Raw genomic sequence first — 19,031 nt, forward strand, 5'->3', positions numbered from 1 at the left:
GGTGAGTTTCAAAGAGGCATGTCAGGGATGTGCATTTCCAGAACATGGAACTGGGTCAGACTGTGCCATTGAGTGACATCTCTGCCCTTACTGGAACTAGGCAAGTGACCTCTGTGCTTGCTGTTTTTAAAGACAAGGTCTGGCTATGCAGCCCTTGCTACCTGGGACTTGCTCTGTAGACCAGAGTCAGCTGCCTGCCATGTAGGCTGTCCTGAAGATGGAGAGGACGATTTATGTAAAAATGCTTAATTTGCAACTGCTAAAGTATCATTGTCTCGAGTGACTCAGATTCATAAAGGCCTTCTCCTAAATTCCTTGCTCAGGAGCTTGGGGTTGCCAGAGCATCCCTACCAGAGACCTGAGAGCATCTTGGATCCCACCCTGGACCCATTGCTTCCCCACATCCATGATGCCTCTGTTAGATGGTGCTACTGTTCTGTGCTGCCCATTGGTCCTCTCTTCCTGTTGTGGTCCTTCCTCACTCCTGGTCCAGCTACAGAGCCCCCCCTCCCCGCACTCCCACTCAGCCTCTGCTCTCCAGGGGGCTCTCCCTTACCCACCCCTTCAGGACTTGTTTAATGTCCCTATCCAGGTCAGGCCTGTCCTCACTGTCACAGCGCAGAGGGTTGGAAGCCAGTGATGAATGAGCCATTAGGAACCAAATCGCCATCCTCACCATGGCTCACAAGGGCTTTTCCAACCTGACCCAGGCCTTTAGATTCACCTCACTCTGATGACCACTCTCCAGACCCATTGGCTGTCTTCTGCTGCCTCAGGCCCTTTACACACTCTGCGCCATCTGCTCGCATGGCTCTTCTGCCTTCACTGAAATGACTCCTTTCATCGTCCAGTCAACTCCTAGAGACAGCTTTGCCTCCTACAGTCTGACATCAGTCTCCTTGTTCTTCGTCCACATCCTGCTTCTCCTTTGAGACTTAATAAGGTTTGTAATTACCTGTGTTTGTTGGCTTGATTTTATCTGTCTCTATCTTAAATATTAATTCCATGAGGACAGGGCTTTGACTGTCCTGCCTGCCACTTAACCTCCCTGTAGCCAGCACAGAGTCCCAGCATGAGAGTCAATGGATGAATGCCTGAAATGGACCAAATGCCTGAAACTTGGCAAGTGGTAGAGCATGGTCCAAAGGCTGATTTTGTCTGCTCCTGAGGACCATGCAAACCTCTGTGGTGACACTGTCACCAGGGTGGCAGGCTTGTGAAAATCTTGCAGTTCCTGTCTCTCTAGGAGCTCTGTATGAGCAAAAGGCCAGCAACTATACACTGGCCGCCAGTGTACAGCAATGTACAAAAGGTCATCAAAGCCAGAGGGCAACTGCCTTCTTCCCCAGAATGGTCCAGGGCACCTGTTTGGCTTCATGAGGACAGTCGAATTCTAATACAATATGGTCTGATTTTAGAACACCTACTGCCTCACCTACACATGTGTGACACTGTGCTTTTGTGAATGGACTGAATGACAATAAAAATATCCAATAAGTAGCAATTATTTTTATTAAGTATTGATTTAATTAAGTGGTATTACCATAGTAACTATAAAATGTTGATAAATAACTACTAAGCCAATATTCAGAGTTTAATCAGAAACTTGAGCTCTCTAGTCACATAAGATCTAAACTAGGGACCCACAGGAACAGAGAACACAGTGGGAACAAGTGGTCAGAGACAGGAAAGCCAACCAAGTCTGCCCTTTCAGCATCTTTGAGGAACAAGAAAAGCTGTTCTGGAAGTTCAGCCTGAGTCAGAGGACTGCAAGTGTCCTGTGTGGTAGACAGAGCCTGAAGCACACTTCTCAAGAGCTGCCCAGACTAGGTGGCACAGGGGCTCGTGCTATGCCTCCTGCAGTAAATCAGGCCCTAGCCAGGGCCAGAGTCTTGCCCCTTAGCTGTGTTCTGCTACTATAACTTAATACCCAAGACTGGATAAATTTATAAAGAACATGGGTTTATCTAGTTCATGGTTGTGGGATCTGAGAATCCAAAAGCATGGCACTGGCATCTGCTGATCTTTTTTTTTTTTTTGCCACATGATAACATGTCCATGACTAGACAAGGCAAGTATGTCACACCTCTCTCTTTTGTTACAGCAGGCCATCTAGGTGACCACCTGTGACCTCATTTATCCAATGAACTCTCGAAGTTCCACTCCAGATACCATCTGAGCATGGGTTCAATGTGTGAAGTGTGGGGGATGTTGCCCTGGGTGCCTGGGCGCGGGGAACCACATAGCAGATTTCGTCCTGAAGAAGAGCTGACTCAGCTGTGTCCAGGGTGTGTGCTTTAAGCCTGAGGAGTTTAAGCAAGCACTTAGAGTGCAGACAGAGTGTGTGCTGCTACACCAGCTCCCTCAGCACAACCAAGCCCTCACTTTCAGCTTCCACCAATTTCCATGATGTGAATATTCTCACTGTGACTCCTGTGTTCATTTCAGAGGGCAGACGTCACTGGATGCAACTCGGAAGAGAGTCAGCTCCAACATGGCCCTCTGGGAAACAAAGGCTCAGAGGAGCTGGTCAAAAGGATTTGTTGGCTGTGGTGGCCTGGGCAGCAACCCTGATACATTGCAGAAGGACAAGCACAGCCAGGCAGCTCCTTACAATGGGTCACAAGAGATAGTAAGTTTCTCTGTCTCTTGTGGGCTAAGAGCTGCAGGGAGCTGGAAGTCAGCCTTGTGGAGAAGAACTATATAGATGAGCAGGGGGGAGTGGCCTGAGAGGGAGGGGAGTAGCTGTACAAAGGTCAAGAGATGAAGGACTGTAGGACATTCAGTCTTGGAAGGAGGAAACAAGAGAGGCCCCTGAATGATTAGGAGCCATCTAAGACTCTGGAGCTAAGGATACTGAATCTGATTCCTCCATAGATGCTCTGGAGTCGAGAGCGGGAGGGACCAGTTAGGAGCATCTAAGCAGGTGGACTGAGGAGATGGCTTCTGGGTAAAGAGCACAAGCATGAGGACCTGATCCCAAGCAATCCCAAGAATGGAGCAGAGAGAGGGATGCCAGGGGATCACTGGCTAGTCAGTCTAGTTAAAGTAGCAAACTCCAGGTTCAGTGAGAACTATGACTTAAAAAATAGGGTGAGACATCCTGGCATTGACCTCTGTCGTCCACAATCCCATGCACAGATGAGCACACCTGCACACGTGTACACCACACACAGAACACCCAAACAACTGCAAATATTTCAGCAGGAGACAAGACAAGGGATGCTTGAGTTAGAAAGAAAAGGGCACGGTTTCCAAACGTATTTCAGAGAAGAGATGTGGAGGGAGCAAACAGCGACCAAGGTGCTGGCGAGAGGTTGCTTGGAAATCAGGCTGGTGATGGTGCAGCTTGCCAAAAGGAGGAAGCTAGAGAAACATAAGTTGGGCATGGGAGAGCATTCTGGGGGATGCTTTGCCACCTATGGACTCCAAGTTTCTTCACTAGGGGCCTCCCCATCTCAGGCATCCCAGTGGGAGAAAAGGTCAGGACTAGACCCACTTGCAGAGCAAATTAATGCAGATTATTGCAAGTGTAAACCCAGTGCCAGCTGAGGGTGCAGAGACCCTTGTTCAAGCTTCATGGTCAGTGAGATGGATCAGCAGGTGAAGAAGCTTGCTGCCAGGCCTGGCAGCGTGAGTTCAATCCCCAGAACTGACGTAATGGAAGGGGAGAACTGACTCCTGAAAGTTGTCCTCTGACTTCCACACATTTGCTATGTACACACATATTCACCATCACCCTACACACACACACACACACACACACACACACACACACACACACACACACAAAACAAATGTAATAAACTTGAAAAATGCTAGTTTCAAGACAGTGACATCGAGGCATTAAACCAAACGTGGAGCTGCACAGGTCGCATGTCCCTGAAGTTACTTCTGACAAAGGGCAATTATTTTCCCAGCACTTCTTGCACTCAGCAGTCATGTGGATGCCATGTAGTAGATGGTATCTACGAGCATGGAATCAGGTGACAATGAGCAAAGATGGAGGCGACAGAGGGGGAGGCCGGTGCTGTGCGGTCTCCACAGCAATGTTAGAGGTTAGACAGAAGACTCGGGTAACAAAAGTAGACAGAGTGCAGGAATTCATAGTGGACACCAAGAGAGCAAAAAACTGTCCAAGATTGAAGATGTGCTCCACCACATTGAGCTCTGTGCTGAGAGGTTGGGGTACGCATGCTGGGTGGCAGAGGAGGGGCAGCCTTGAGGATGCCTTCTCAGGCTTACATGCACAGAACGAGATGGCAAATTCTGATTGCTCTGATCAAGGTGGAGCCTGAGATGACACATTTCTAACAAGCTCTTCAGCAAGGCTGAGCCTCTGTTCAAGGACAGTGCATGGACAAGTAGGTTCCAGGACAGTGGCTTTCAAATCAGGTTTCCCAGTGGAAAGATCTGGAAAGCCTAACCAATATGCTCCACCCCTCTATCTGACCAACAAATGAAATCAAAGTCTCCAGGAGGTGAGCCAAGACCCTGAAAAAGTTTTAAATTCTACAGGTGAGTCTAACACATGACCAAAGCCAAGGATTATTCCTAAGGAGTCTGGTTCATCATCAACCACTTCATTCGTTACATAGAGAAGTCTTTCCTTACGATCGTTACACATGGACTGTTAAATTTTTTTGAAATAATTTATTTAACTTTATTTTACGTGCATGGTGTGAAGGTATCAGAGCCTTGAAACTAGAGTTGCACACAGTGTGAGTGGCACATGGGTGCTGGGAACTGAACGTAGGACCTCTGGAAGAGCAGCCAGTGCTCCTAACTCCTGAGCCATCTCTTCAGCCCCGACTGGTTTATCTTGTATATTGTTATCAGAATTTCATACTGTATTTTCTTTTCTTTATTTATTATTATTGCATGTGTGTATGAATGCAAGCACACACATCCACAGTGTGAGTGTGAAAGACAGAGGACAACTTTTGGGGTCAAGTCTTTCTTCCATGATGGTCTGGGGATCAAACTCAGGTGGTCAGGTTTCATGGCAAGACATTTCACCCACTCAGCCAACATCTTGCTTGCCTAAACTGCTTTTCTTAGGGTTTAGCGTTTATTGCAATGCATAGATCTGGACATTTTCATTATCATTGTTATTATTATTATTATTGGTATTTTTAAAATAAGAAGAGCCACATGGGGATGAGTGGCAGAGCACAGAAAGTCTTCAGAGTCGTGGAGCCATTGATTATGACAACGTAGTGGTGAACGAGTGCCATTTTACATCTGTCTAGACCATAAAACCACCAAGAGTAGACTCTAAGATAAACTATGACTTTGGGTAATAAAGATACGTTGATGTAGGCTCACCACATCACTGTGATAGATGCTGATAATGGAGGAGTTGGGGAAGGTCAGGAAATGATGGGGAAACCCTCCTTTCTCATCGGTTTGCCTGAACCCAAAACACTGACATACAAAATCCTTTCTAAAAGTAAACAAGGAAATAAGGAGGTGTTCAGTGAGGCTTGCTGGCCTTGCTGGCTCACGCTCTCATTTTAACAAACAAGGGCCTGGATTCCAATCAGAAACTGTCCTGTGATGACACTGGTGGAAATAGTTTCAAATATCAGTTGTTTAAAAGCCCTGTTTTTAGCTAGTAGTGCACGCCTTTAACCCCAGCACTTGGGAGGCAAGTGGATCTCTGTGAGTTGGAGAGAGTTCCAGGATAACCAGGGCAACACAGAGAAACCTGTCTCAAGAGAGAGAGAGAGAGAGAGAGAGAGAGAGAGAGAGAGAGAGAGAGAGAAGAACCAGGCATTATGTGAAATTCCCAAATAATCAATAAAATACTTTTTTTTTTTTTTTTTTTGGTTTTTCGAGACAGGGTTTCTCTGAGCCAGGTGGATCTCTGTGAGTTCGAGGCCAGCCTGGGCTACAAGTGAGTCCAGGAAAATACTATTATTTTTTAAAAGCCTGTTCTTATCTGTTTATGCATGATGCTTCTTTATAATGGTGTGTGTGTGGTGTAAATGGATGTTTACCCAGAGGTCAGAGGAAGATGTTGGGTTCCAGTCTATCACTCATTACCTTATTCCCTTGATCTGGTCACTCACTGGACCTGGAGCTCAGCTAGTGATTAGCCAACTCCTGTCTCTGTCCCCACAGCACTAAGGTTACAGGTACTTGCAGCCATGCCTGATCTTTTTTTACATAGGTTTGAGGGATTTGAACTCAGGTCTCAGGTTTTTGATGTTGTCTCTCAAGCCCCTATGATCTGATAACATTAAAAAACAAAACAGGTTACAAGGCTCTCCGTAGAGACCCTGATTTAGGAGTTCTGTATTTAGGAGAATATTGTCTGTATTTTCACCCTCCAACCCTGGTTCTAGTCATCAGGCAGCTTGTTATCACTGTTATCATGCCAGTGATACGGTTGAGGAGTATGGTTTTATTACTGACAGTTCTTCTTTCCTTTTCCTGTAAGAAAACTATCCAGTCACACCCTGCCTGCTCATGGAGGCAAGAATATAGTTTTCTGCACTTTGGCAGAGTGTAACTGTGGTTTGGAAAGTGAGCGACATGGCCTCTGAGTGTCTAATACAAGCTTTGAATACAGTAGAACGGTTCACCCTCTGGCGCTTCTGCTCTGTCTTCAGAGGGACATGCCCAGAGAAGGGCTGTGACTTCAGCCATGGGCATGGCTGAAATGCAAGTCCTTGTGAGAAATAAGGGCTTGTTATTGCAAAACCATCGAGGAGGGTGTGGATTGTTCCCAGTCGGGCTGGCTGAGAGAAGACATACAAATACGACCTAGCAATGGCGGTGTCTTCAGTATGTGTGAGCCTCTTACTGCTGTCATCTGTCTAAAAGTAACTTTAAATTAGAGGTTATAATCAGCATTTGGGAGATGGGCAAACTGAAGCTCAAACTGATAAGGAGACTTGCCTAAAGTCCAGGAATGGCCAGCAATGTTATCCCTTATTCCAAACCCCTTCACCCCACTTGTGAGCCTTTCGCCATCTCCCTTCCTCTGTTCTTCTGAGATCAGCCCTAAGTACAACCTGTTGGCTGACATAGACATATGCAATATTTAATTCACTTAATTAAAACATATTTTAGTGCATTTTTTTTCGAGGACATAACTCATTTTGATGGGAACCCATTGGATTTTAATGGCAAACCTATTAGGGAACATATTGTGATCTTTAATGAAGCCAGGCTGCAAGGAGAACCACCTACAGGTAATTAGAAGTCTTCAGGCCCTTGGGAATAAGGTGCCAATGAACTTGGGTTTGTTTAAGACAATTAGTGCAGACAATGATTCTGGGACGAATTAAATGCCCTTGTTAGGAGCAGCTGTGCAGTGGTGTCCTCAGGAAAATGGACAGGCAAGGCGGCTTTCTGAAAATGTTATTATTAGTGCTTATCTGTTTGTATGGCAGCTGGTACTCACCCTGGCCTGGCAGTTGATCAGTGGCTCCTTCTGGCCCCACCTCTGCTGCCACCCATGTGTCCTCAGTGATACTTGCTCCTTCCCGGTCTTCCAGGTGTCCTGAGGACCTCCTGGGCTCTGGTGACAGATGGCACAATTGTATTTGCAGAGCTGGGGACGTCGTGATGTTCCCACTGCAGATGTTCCCACACTTGGTGACTGCTACTCTACTAGCAGACTGTGTGTGTGTGTGGTGTTGTGTGTGTGTGTGTGTGTACGGAAGTGCCTATGTTAGCTAGACTAGAATCATCCATCCTGGAGTACTGAGGCTACCTGGGAGTCATAAGCTATGCCTGCTCCTCCACAAGGCCGGTGATTTATGACGGACGGATGAAAGATTGCTCAGAAAGGGACACTCAGATTGAGTGAGGAGAGGAGTTGACAAGAAGGTTCCTCTATGAAGATAGGAATTGAGCTGAGAAACAATGTGCAGAGTAGAGGTGAGGATATCCCTTAGAAACATGATGATGTGCCCACCATGGAAGAACCTGTGGCCTGTGCTTCTAGAGAAGGTACTCTGCACAGTAGCCATGAGCTTCATCGTTACATACAAAAGGACCACCTCCACTGTTAGAATGTGGTGCTTTGAAGGTGGATGTGTCTACTATGGCAAGGATGACACCGCTTGAAGGAAGAGATGTATCCTAGGCAAGACTGGAGCTTTTGCCAGGTGTGTCCGGCACACACCCATCGTCTCAGCACTGGAGAGGTATAGGCAGGAGGATCAAGATTGTTCAGGACCACCTGTGGCTACATGTCAAGTTCTTCAGTGGCAAGAATGAGGCTTCCACTCAGGCTTCTGAAATTTCTATCTTCCAACCAAGAAACCTGTTACTGCACTGGATTCTCGAGCCTTCCTGTGACTAATCTCTCAGCTCACAGCACAAGGCTACCTGTGGAGGAAGAAGTCACACTATGGGTGACACAGGACACAGGGAAACAAAGAGGACAGGAAGCAGGGCCTGGTAAACTGCCTGCAGGCTGGGAAGGGAATGACCTCCATCCCAGGGAGGCCTTGGCCACTCAGCTTAGGCTAGAACCCAGAGAAGATTCGCAGTAGATATTCTGGTGCCCAAAAGCAGAGAGGCCAGGGAAGGGGGTAGCTCCATCGCCAGCACCATCCAGCAGCCAGTGCTTTCTCCAGTCCTCCTCACAGCTCTAGCTGCTGGCAGGGCTGCTGTGAGATTCCCATGCAGCCGTGACACAGGCCTGTAGCTAAAAACATTGGTCTGGCAGTTTTCCCTCTTTAAGTGAAGTGTGATGTTGCAGGCAGTGGGCTGTGGTGGCAAGCTGCCAGCAAGAGCATGTGTTGGAAATGCTTGTTTCCACGTTGCAGCAATCTGGGCTCCCCTACCCACAAACTGCTCCAGAGCAGCCAGCCACGGGGCCAGAGCCTGGCACTGATGGGGAACAGCCACTGAGATCAGGGGGTTGAGGGACACAAGGACTTCAAGAACCAGGACAGACAGACATGAATAAAGATGACAAGCCCTGAGATGGAGTCGCAGAGAAAGAGATGGGGGCCACACTCAGGGACAGAGAGACACATGTAGCTAAAGAGAAAGCTAGGAATGCGGAGAACTGAGGTCAGAGAAAGACCCAGTAAGGACAGAATCGTGAGAGATAAGCACAGCTGGGTGTGCAGAAGATTGCTGTAGCCCCGCTACTTGGAGGCTGGAGCAGGAGGAGGGCTTCAGATCGGGAATTCAAAGCCAACCGGGCAACACAGTGAGACTCCATGAGGGAGGCAGCTGGAAAACTGGAATAAAAGACTGGGTACACAGTCTGTCTGAATCTACAGTTATCTCTGATTACTGTAGAAAAAGAAACATGTGGCGCCCACGAGATGGCTCAGGGGATAAAGGTCCTTGCTGCCGAGTCTGATGACTTGAGTTCTGTCCCTGGGGCTCACATGGAGGAAGGAGAGAACCGGCTCTCATAAGCTGCCATATGATATGAGCACCAAACATTCGTCATAGCACAACAGCCCCCGTCCAATACACACAAGTAAATACACAAGTAAATACACAAAAGTACATTTTTAAGTTTTTTTTTTTTTTTTTGGTTTTTCAAGACAGGTTTCTCTGTGTAGCTTTGCGCCTTTTTCCTGGAGCTCACTTGGTAGCCCAGACTGGCCTCGAACTCACAGAGATCCGCCTGCCTCTGCCTCCCAAGTGCTGGGATTAAAGGCGTGCACCACCAACGCCCGGCCATTTTTAAGTTTTTAAAGAAAAAAATACATGTACTCATGTATTCAGTTGTAAAACAAAAACCAAGAAACAAGAGAGTTTCACAATTAGTCGGAGATGGAAAGATGGAAGCAGATAACCCTGACAGAGGCATCTATAGCAGAAAATACAGGAAGAGAGAGGCCTGGTGTTTGGTAAGGCTGATTCTGGGAGTGCCCAGGACCAGAGTGGACAGGACCAAGGCCATCCAGTCCCAGCAGAGGAACCTGGAGCCATCATGAGTATGTACAGGCAGAAGCTGCCCTTGCTCGTCATTGGATCTGTGAGAGGCAACACTAGATCTGAATGGCAGGGGCCGGGCACAGGGGCAGCCAATAGCCCCCTTGGAAACGGAACAAAGACCCCCATCTGCACACAGCACCAGTGACACTCCTTCATTGTGATTGCCATAGACAAACCTCGTGTTCAAAAGCATCCTTTAGAGACAGACAGACAGACATTCTCAAAGCAAAGGGAAGAAAACCAAAAAAATGTCCAACCGCTTCAAAGGGAGGCATCAGATTAAGCAAACAGAGGCCCAGACTCACTGTGGTGGTCTGAGGAAGAATGGCCCACAGACTCGTTCTACTTGGTTCCCAGTGGGTGGTTAGGAAGGTGTCTCTCTTTTTTTTTTTCTTTTTTTTTTAGGATGGTGTCTCTTCACAGCAATAGCGCAGTAACACTCATTGAGAGGGCAAATAGAACTAGAGCGCTCAGCTGGGGGAAGCCCTGGGTTCCATACCGTGTGCTGGGAGAGCAGCCACTACGCTCCTGGGTAGAGTAAGGAGGATCAAGGTCATCCTCGGCTTCCAAGTAAGTCTAACACCAGCCTGGACCTTGTCTTCAGAATAAAAAAGAGAAAGCAACATAAGCTGAGGACTTTAAAGGTGTATTAACCTGGGAGACTGGAGAAGAAGTGCACCGTAATCTGAGAACAGGTTGTTGATGAAATAAATCCTAAGTGATCTTGGATTTTATTTTATTTTATTTTTGAGACAGAGTTTTTCTGTGTAGCCCTGGCTATCCTGGAACTTGCTCTGTAGACCAGGCTGACCTCGAACTCAGAGATCCACCTGTCTCTGCCTCCCAAGTCATGCGCTACCACCACATGGCGTGATCTTGGAAATTTAAAGAACTGTTCAAATGTGAAGCTCAGTACATTAGCTAAATAGTGAGATAAATATAGCTAAAGAGAAAGTTGGAAGAAATACCAAAGTGCACAGCCCCTGTTGCCTCTGTTCGGGTGGTTTATGAGACCATGTGTTATGTGTAAGGGAGGAAGGAGAGGGTTCACTGCAGACTGACTGAGCAGAACACAGGGATACCTATCCTGAATAATCCAACAGAGGGTAGATAAATCATGCTTTGACCTCATCACAGATCCCATGTAACAGATAATATGAATGACCTAGAACTAATGTGCACTCAGGGATGACCTAACAAGGTGGAAAAGTGTCCTCTGACCTCCATACTACACCATGGTGTTGTGTCCATGATATAGTTAAGATATTTACAATATGATAACAAGACAAGTAACTCAACAAAAATGAGCAGGAAATTTGAAAAGAAATTTCACAGAAGACCTATAAATGGTAGCAGTCATATGAAAAGATGGTTAGCTTTGGTATCATCTCATAAATACAATTACATTATAATGAGAAGCCATGATGCAGTAAGATAAAGGACTGATAACACCAAGTGTTGCAAGGATGTAGAGTGACTGGATCTCTCCTAGGTTGCTGGTGGGAAGGCAAGATTGTCCAGATGCCGGTAAAGTCATCTTACTGGGCTAAACTACATGTATCCTATAACACAGCAGGTCTATTCCAGGTACTTACTAATAAAGCATCTGTCCACACAGGGGTTGGTACACAAATGTTTCATTATTGTTCTATTTCAGAATAGCCCCCCAAAGAAAGCAACCCAGATGTCCATCCTCTTATGCATGGAAAAATGAATTACTATATGGTCACAACTGAGATTACTACTCTCCAAAAAAAGGAATAAAATAATACACATAAAAACATGTCTGAATCTCAAAACTATGCTGAACAAAATGAATCAAACATAAAAGACAATGTATTTACATGGTTTTATTTATAGAAAATTCTAGAAGAGACAGAACTATCATGACAGAAAACTATGTTATCCAGGGCCATAGAAGAGTGGGGTTGACTACAAAGGAGCCGCAAGAATCTGCTTGTAGTTATGGAATGGCTTTATGTTTTGATTCTGATGGTGGTTTCACAATTTTATACAAGCATCAGATTCCTCCAATATCATTCTTAAAGGATTTCCATTGTAGTCAAACTCCATCCTAGTAAAAAGGGTCGGGGGTGAGGGGAAGTGTTTTTTGTTTTTTTGTTTTTTGTTTTTTGTTTTCTCAGACAAGCTCTTGTTATGTAGCTGGGGCCTCAGTCTCCAAGTGCCAGGATTATAGATGTGCATTATATCTTGCTGAAGAGTACTTTAAAAACACAATTATGCCAGCAGGTGGTGGCACACATCTTTAATCCCTGACCTGAGTTCAAGACCAGCCTGGTCTACAAAGTGAGTTCTAGGATAGCCAGAACTACATAGAGAAACCTTATCTTGAAAAAACAAACAAACAAACAAACAAACAAAAACCCAAAACCAAAACCATAAACACACCACCACCCATGAATCACAAATGCAATACAGATGTTTTCCAGGGAAGGGGTGAGGTCCATGAATGGAGAGAAGAGATTATGGAACAAGGAGATGGGGCACAGAGCTTCCATTTTATCAAAACACATGGACTCTTGAAAGAAAGAGAGGAGGGGCTGGAGAGATGGCTCAGCACTAAAGAACATTTGTTTCTCTTGTAGAGAACCTTGGTGCAGGCTAGTGTTTCCCATTAAGACTTTAAAAAGCAAAAATTCTGGAGTTATATAGGAAGCTGAGTGGTTGAGCCAGAAAACTTCTGGAAGAGAGGAGGTGAAATCCATGGTTTCCTTGTGCCTAGTTCTAGAAGATGGAGGGGACTGTTACAAATACTGATGCTTGCCACATCAAGGTTAAAGATCTATGTTCAAATTCCAGAGGAATCAGATCTGTCAGTCATTTAGCTGAGGAGATAGAGGTTTTCCACTCTCTCCATCAGAAGCCCACGAGGCCACACCCAGAAGACAGGCACGAAGCAGCGACAAGCTGCCATTCATTACAGGGACTCAGCTCTAACCCAGTTCCATCCCTGGATCTACAGAGGCCATCAGCTCCTCATCCTATCTGCCTAGGCATGGGCAAATCTCTGTCTATAGCCTCTATGTTTTTTTTTTTACACACAATGTGTGATATCATATCTTAAATTGGATTAATAATCAATAAAAAAGCACTGAAATAGCCCACAGATGGAATAAACACTAGAATGACAAGATGATAATTTCAAAATAATGAATATTATTAAATAAAATCACAGAAAAGGTGGACAAAATGAATGAAAGTTTTCAACTAACATTTGAAATTTCTAAGTATAATTACATAAAAATTAGAATATGTACAAAATATTGCAAAGAAAAAGATAAAAAGAGCCAGCAATGGTGGCACATGCCTTTAGTCCCAGCACTCAGGAAGCAAAGGCAGGCAGCTCTCTTGAGTTTGAGGCCAGCCTGTTCTACAGAGTGAGTTCTAGGACAGCCAGAGCTACACAGAGAAACCCTGTCTCTGAAAAAAACCAAACCAAACGGAAACCCAAAAACAAACAAACAAGCAAAAAGATAAAAAGAAGACAAAAAACTTAAAACATTTTAGGGGCTAAGGGTGTAGCTCCTGCAGTCCCTGGGTTCAATGCCCAATGATGCACAAACAAAGCAGCCCCCCCCCTGCCCCAGTTAGAGGGCTTAGTAACAGTCTACATGCAGCTAAGACCATGAAATGGGAAAGGTCAGAAGAAATAGTCAGATAGTGCAACTGTGTCATCATAGTTGTAGAGAGAGGAGAGAGAAAATAGTGTAGACAAAAAGGAGAGCTATCTAAAGAGATAAGAGGGGACAGGGGAAAGCTCTGTCAGTATGGTGCTTACCCAGCAGGCACAAGGCTCTGTGTCTGGACTCCCAGCACCCGCAAAAGCCAGGCACAGGAGTGGACCTGTAATTGTTGATCACAAAAAATAAGGTGGGAGATAACCAAGAGAGGCATCTGTCAGCGCTCTGGCCTCCACACGCAAACACATACACATGAACATGCAAAGATAATGGCTGAGGCTTTGGTTTTTGTTTTTTTCAAAACTATTGGAAAAAGTAACTCAAGACATAGGAATTCCATCAAACCACAGGATGAAACATGTCCTCAGAACATTAAGATGACTTTCAGTGAAACCACCAAGGCCAGAGGCCAGTGGAATGAAATCTTTAAGATCAACAGCCTGACAAGCTAGTGTACCACACACAACAAAAATAGCCTATTTGAAGTGACATCATTTCAAGGGCCCAGCGTGATGCTGCAAGCCTTTATCCCAGCACTGGGGAGGCAGAGGCAGAGGGGTTTCTGTGAGTTTGGTCTACAGGCCAGTCAGGGAAGCCTAGTGAGACTCAGAAAACAAAAAAAGAAATAGATAAAAGTTGAAATCTTTCATTGTCAGCAGCCTTTCCAATTAAAGAATAGTTCCTTGCCAGGTGTGGTAGTGCATGCCATTAATCCCACCTCTCAGGAGGGAGGTGGATCTCTGTGAGTTCGAGGCCAGCTTGACCTGACTAGTGAGTTCTAGGACAGCCAGGCTGCACAGAGAGACCCTGCCTCAAACAAAACAGAACAATAGTTCTCTAGTCTGGAAATGGTCCCAGATGGATGTATGGGACCACAGGATGGAATGAAGAAACTGGTCAATATTTGTAGTTTGTTGGGAACGACAGTGGCACACGTGGTGTGGGGCTTGGAACATCTGTAAAAAGGAAAATCCATGACCACACGCACCACCACCAAGTTCAGATGTGGAAGCAGAGTTAAAGCACTGTAGGTTTATTGAGTGCTCCTGGAAAGGATGAAAGGACTGAAACCTACAGTTGTGGGACAGCACTACATGGCCTAACAGCCATGAGTCAGATTCCCAGAAATAGGAGAGTAAGAAGAAAGGGATCATAAGAGATGCTTGAAGAGATAATGGCTGGCAACTGCCTCCAAATTAATAAAAGACAAGAAAGGAAGAAAGGAAGGAAGGAAGGAAGGAAGGAAGGAAGGAAGGAAGGGAGGAAGGAAGGGAGGAAGGAAGAGAGAAAGTTGGCTGGGTAGATGGCTCACCAGGTAAGAATGACTGCTGTGTGTGAGGATCTGAGTTTGAAATTCCAGTTCTCACATGCCCGGCACGACCACACACACCTGTAAAGCCAGCATTATGTGAGGGCTGAGACGGGGACCAGCAGGCCTTACTGGTGCCAGCATAGCTCTAGTTTCAGTGAAAGGCCTCATCTCAGAAGAGTCAGTTGGACAGAGCAGGACACCTGAGCTCCTCCTCCTCTGGCCTCCTCAGGTGTGCAATGGCACACACATGTACACACAATAAATAAATTAAAAGAAAAAAGGAAAAGCAATGTCATATTCAAACTGCTTACAATTAAAGATGAAAAGAAAAACTTGAATTATAGAAGCAACCAAAGATAAAAGCTATGTTACCTACAGAAGTACAAAGATGAGAATTGAAGGAGATTTCTCAGCAGAAATGACACAAGACAGAGCCTGAGTGCCATCTCTTTCAAAGTATTAGGGGAAATGCCTGTCAACCCAGAATGATCTACCTACTAGTAAGATTATCTTTCAAACATTCAGGAAACATAATGATGGTTTTAGGCAGGAAACACAGAAAATTTATTACCACCATATTTCACAACAAAAGACACAATAGAAGTTTTTAGGTACAAGAAATTACAGACAACCTAGATCTACAGTGAGAAATAAGAATGGAATAGCGTCAATTAAAGTAAAAATAAAATAAAATGCAATGTCTTGTGGGTTTACAACATACATGAAAACTAAGTATTTGACAAAATAATACAGAGAATGGGTAAGAGAAGCTACGCCCAAATTCCCAAATTATATGTAATTTTACTTTGTTAAGATTAAAACCTTCCTTTTTGAAAAAAAAAAAAAAGGAGAAAGTGCTGTGGGATGTTCTGTATGTCCTGTGGGAGCCATTCTCGGGTTCCTTGTGGCTTTACCCAGCAGGTCCGAATAGAGGATGATTAGGACCACAGGCCTGAGTGCAGGTGTCTAAGATGGTCTGCACTTGGCTGTGCTGGGGGATGGTCTGTATGTCAAGTTGCTCTGATTGGTCAATAAATAAAACCTGATTGGCTAGGCAGGAAGTATAGGCGGGACTAACAGAGAGGAGAAAAAAAGAACAGGAAGGCAGAAGGAGTCACTGCCAGCCGCCGCCAGACAAGCAGCATGTAAAGTACCGGTAAGCCACGAGCTACGTGGCAGGGTATAGATTTGTGGAAATGGACTAATTTAAGCGTAAGAACAGTTAGCAAGAAGCCTGCCATGGCCATACAGTTTGTAAGCAATATAAGTCTCTGTGTTTACTTGTTGGGTCTGAGCGGCTGTGGGACTGGCGGGTGACAAAGATTTGTCCTGACTGTGGGCAAGACAAAAAAAACTCTAGCTACAAGACAGGAATGAGAGTATGCTGCTGTGTGAACTTTGCACTGTTTATGAAGCAGTATGACTCCGTGGTCACTGATTCACTGGTTCCATTAGCTTGGACAGAACATCATAGAGGCAGAAGTGTATGGTCGATGACAGGTTCTGCTTACCTCACGGCAGCAAGAAGTGAGCCAGGGACAAGGTACTCCCTCAGAACCATCATCTCTAGTCATCTAACTAGTTCCTCCAGTGATGTCCTACCTCCTAAAATTTCTATAACCTCCCCAAATATCTCTACTTCATGGACACCAAGCCCCTAACACATGAGCATTTTGGAGAAGACACCAGTTTAGACTAAAACATGTGGTGATATATTGTGTACCCCAATAAAGCTTACCTAGGGATCAGAGGACAGAGCCAGCCACTAAATTAGACATATAGGTCCGGCAGTGGTGGCACACACCTTTAATCCTGTCACTTGAGAGCAGAGATCTGTCTGGATCTCTGTGAGTTCAAGGTCACACTGGGCTATATGAGAAAAACAGAACCAGGCAGTGGTGACACATGCCTTTAATCCCAGGAAGTAATATGGCAGGACACAGAAAGGTATATAAGGTGTGAGGAAACAGAAGCTCTCTCTCTTGAGGCTGAGGATTTCGTAGCAGTAAGCTAGTGACTAGCTGTTCTGCTTCTCTGATCTTTCAGCTTTCACTCCAATATCTGACTCGGCTTTTATTATAAGACCTTTTAAGATTTTTTGGTTAAAAAAAATACTATTTGAAATAGATCGATACTAACCAAATATATGCAATATAAGATAGGGAAAACATCAAATTTTTTTTCAAAGGATCTTAAGGAACTAGGGAGGTGGTTCAGTGGGTAGCAGTACTTGCCTCACAAGTGTGAGGACCTGAGATCAAATACCCAGAACTTACGTAAAAGCTGACTGTGTAGTGTGGATACCTGTAATCCAGTATCCAAGGTGAGATGTAAAGTGGGGAAGACTCACTCCCCAGAAGCTCACAGTTAGCCTGGCCTATGCAGTGGAAAAGACAAAGAGACCCTGTCTCAAACAAGGTGGAGGGCAAGGACCAATATCCAAGGTTATCCTCCACATGTGTAGCGTAGCTAGTATGCATGCACCTGCATTCATACATACAAAAGCATGCACACACATACATCCAGAGAATTTGAAAAAATATGCTAATCCAGACACAGAGGCAGAGGCAGGGAGATCTCTGTGAATTTGAGGCCAGCCTGATCTGCATAGAGGGTTCCAGGCTAGCCAGAGCTACACAGTAAGACCCTGTTTTGAACAAAAAGTGTATGAGGGCCAGTGAGATGGTCCCATATGTAAAGGCTCTGCTGCCAAACCTGAAGCCTCTCAGGATGGAAAAAAAGAACCCATCTCTGCAAGTTGCCCTCTGGCCTCTACACATACACCATCGCATGTGCTCACATATATACACATACACTCATGCTGTGTTGGCTACTCTTGGTTGTCAACTTGACTATATATCTGGAATTAACTAAATCTAAGTATCTGGGTACACCTGTGGGGGACTTGTCTTGCTGGAAGCCTATATAAGTGCGTGGGAGGAGGCTTTCACTTTGCCTACTTGTCCTCTCTTGCTAGCACTTCCATTCCTTCACTGGCATTAAAGCCTACTTCTTTGTGATTATGGTGTATACTGAAGACCAGCTGAGACATCCAGTCTTGTGGACTGAACATGTACTGGATTCTTGGTAGACAGCCATTGTCATGTGAGAGCTCAGATAGACTTAATAGACAATGGTCCTCAAGCTTGTCAGAGATCTGATGAAAGTGACATTTAAAATGTTTAATGAGAAAAGATTACTATGACAGACAGAGACCCCAAGCTCCTAGCAGTGACATTGAGGTCTCCAAAGAAGATGACAGGGCACCACAACTACTCCACTGGATTGTGATAATGCTAACCACTGGGCACAACTTCCCTAATGCCATATTGGCTGCAGGACCCTGCCCAAACTATGGACAAGCAGGACACAAAGAGTTGATTGTTCCACTTTACATAGACAAAGTAAGGCCAGTTTCCCCCATGTTCTTCCTCCACAGGAAAACCTCTCAGCTTCTGGACCTGGAGGCCAAAAATTGATGCTGTCCTGGTACTTCTGCCCCAACACCATGGAGACCACAGCAGCCTGGATGACTGTCTAGGTAACGAACTAGTCTCTGACATTTTAATTGATACACAGACTATTTGTTATATTTTCTATTATAATTTATCCTTCTCAGATCTCTGATGGTATTGACAGCTAGGCTAACTATAGCTTAGCAGAAGCAGGCAACCAGGTTTTTCCCAAGGCTGCAGCCACTTTGTTAGCTCATTGCATATGTAAAAATCAAGAATTGCTTTTTCTAGTGTTACTAGTTATTCTGTTGAGAAAAGGCAGACAGGTTTGTCTTTGTAACAGGATTCATATTAAAAGATAAATACATTTCAGATATAACTTTCCACTAATGGAACATTATTTGAGATGATTGTTCTAGGTAATAACAACTTGTGTCTCTGGTAAATGATTAGATGGAAAGAAAGAATGTTAAATTCTATGCAAGTTTTGAGGGTCTAAGAAAATGTTCTAAGGCAATAAAGATCTGAGGATATGAGAGTCTATGTAAGTTCTGAGAGCCTAAGACACATGAAGGTCTGAGGATGTGAAAACTTAAGTAAGATTTGAGAGTCTCAGAAAGTGGTTAAAGATGTAAATAC

General features: G+C 44.9%; 1 long non-coding RNA gene across 1 annotated transcript in view; it reads left to right on the forward strand.

Annotated features, from left to right (window-relative positions):
- LOC114682784 overlaps window positions 1-18,439 on the forward strand; it is a 56,450-nt gene extending 38,011 nt beyond the window's left edge. The window contains exon 3 of the long non-coding RNA XR_003733091.2: window positions 18,377-18,439. This is a non-coding gene — a long non-coding RNA (uncharacterized LOC114682784). The remainder of the gene's footprint in view (window positions 1-18,376) is intronic.
- Window positions 18,440-19,031: the final 592 nt, after the last annotated feature.

This window comes from Peromyscus leucopus, chromosome 4 (genome assembly GCF_004664715.2).
Source record: "Peromyscus leucopus breed LL Stock chromosome 4, UCI_PerLeu_2.1, whole genome shotgun sequence".
Lineage (NCBI taxonomy): Eukaryota > Metazoa > Chordata > Mammalia > Rodentia > Cricetidae > Peromyscus > Peromyscus leucopus.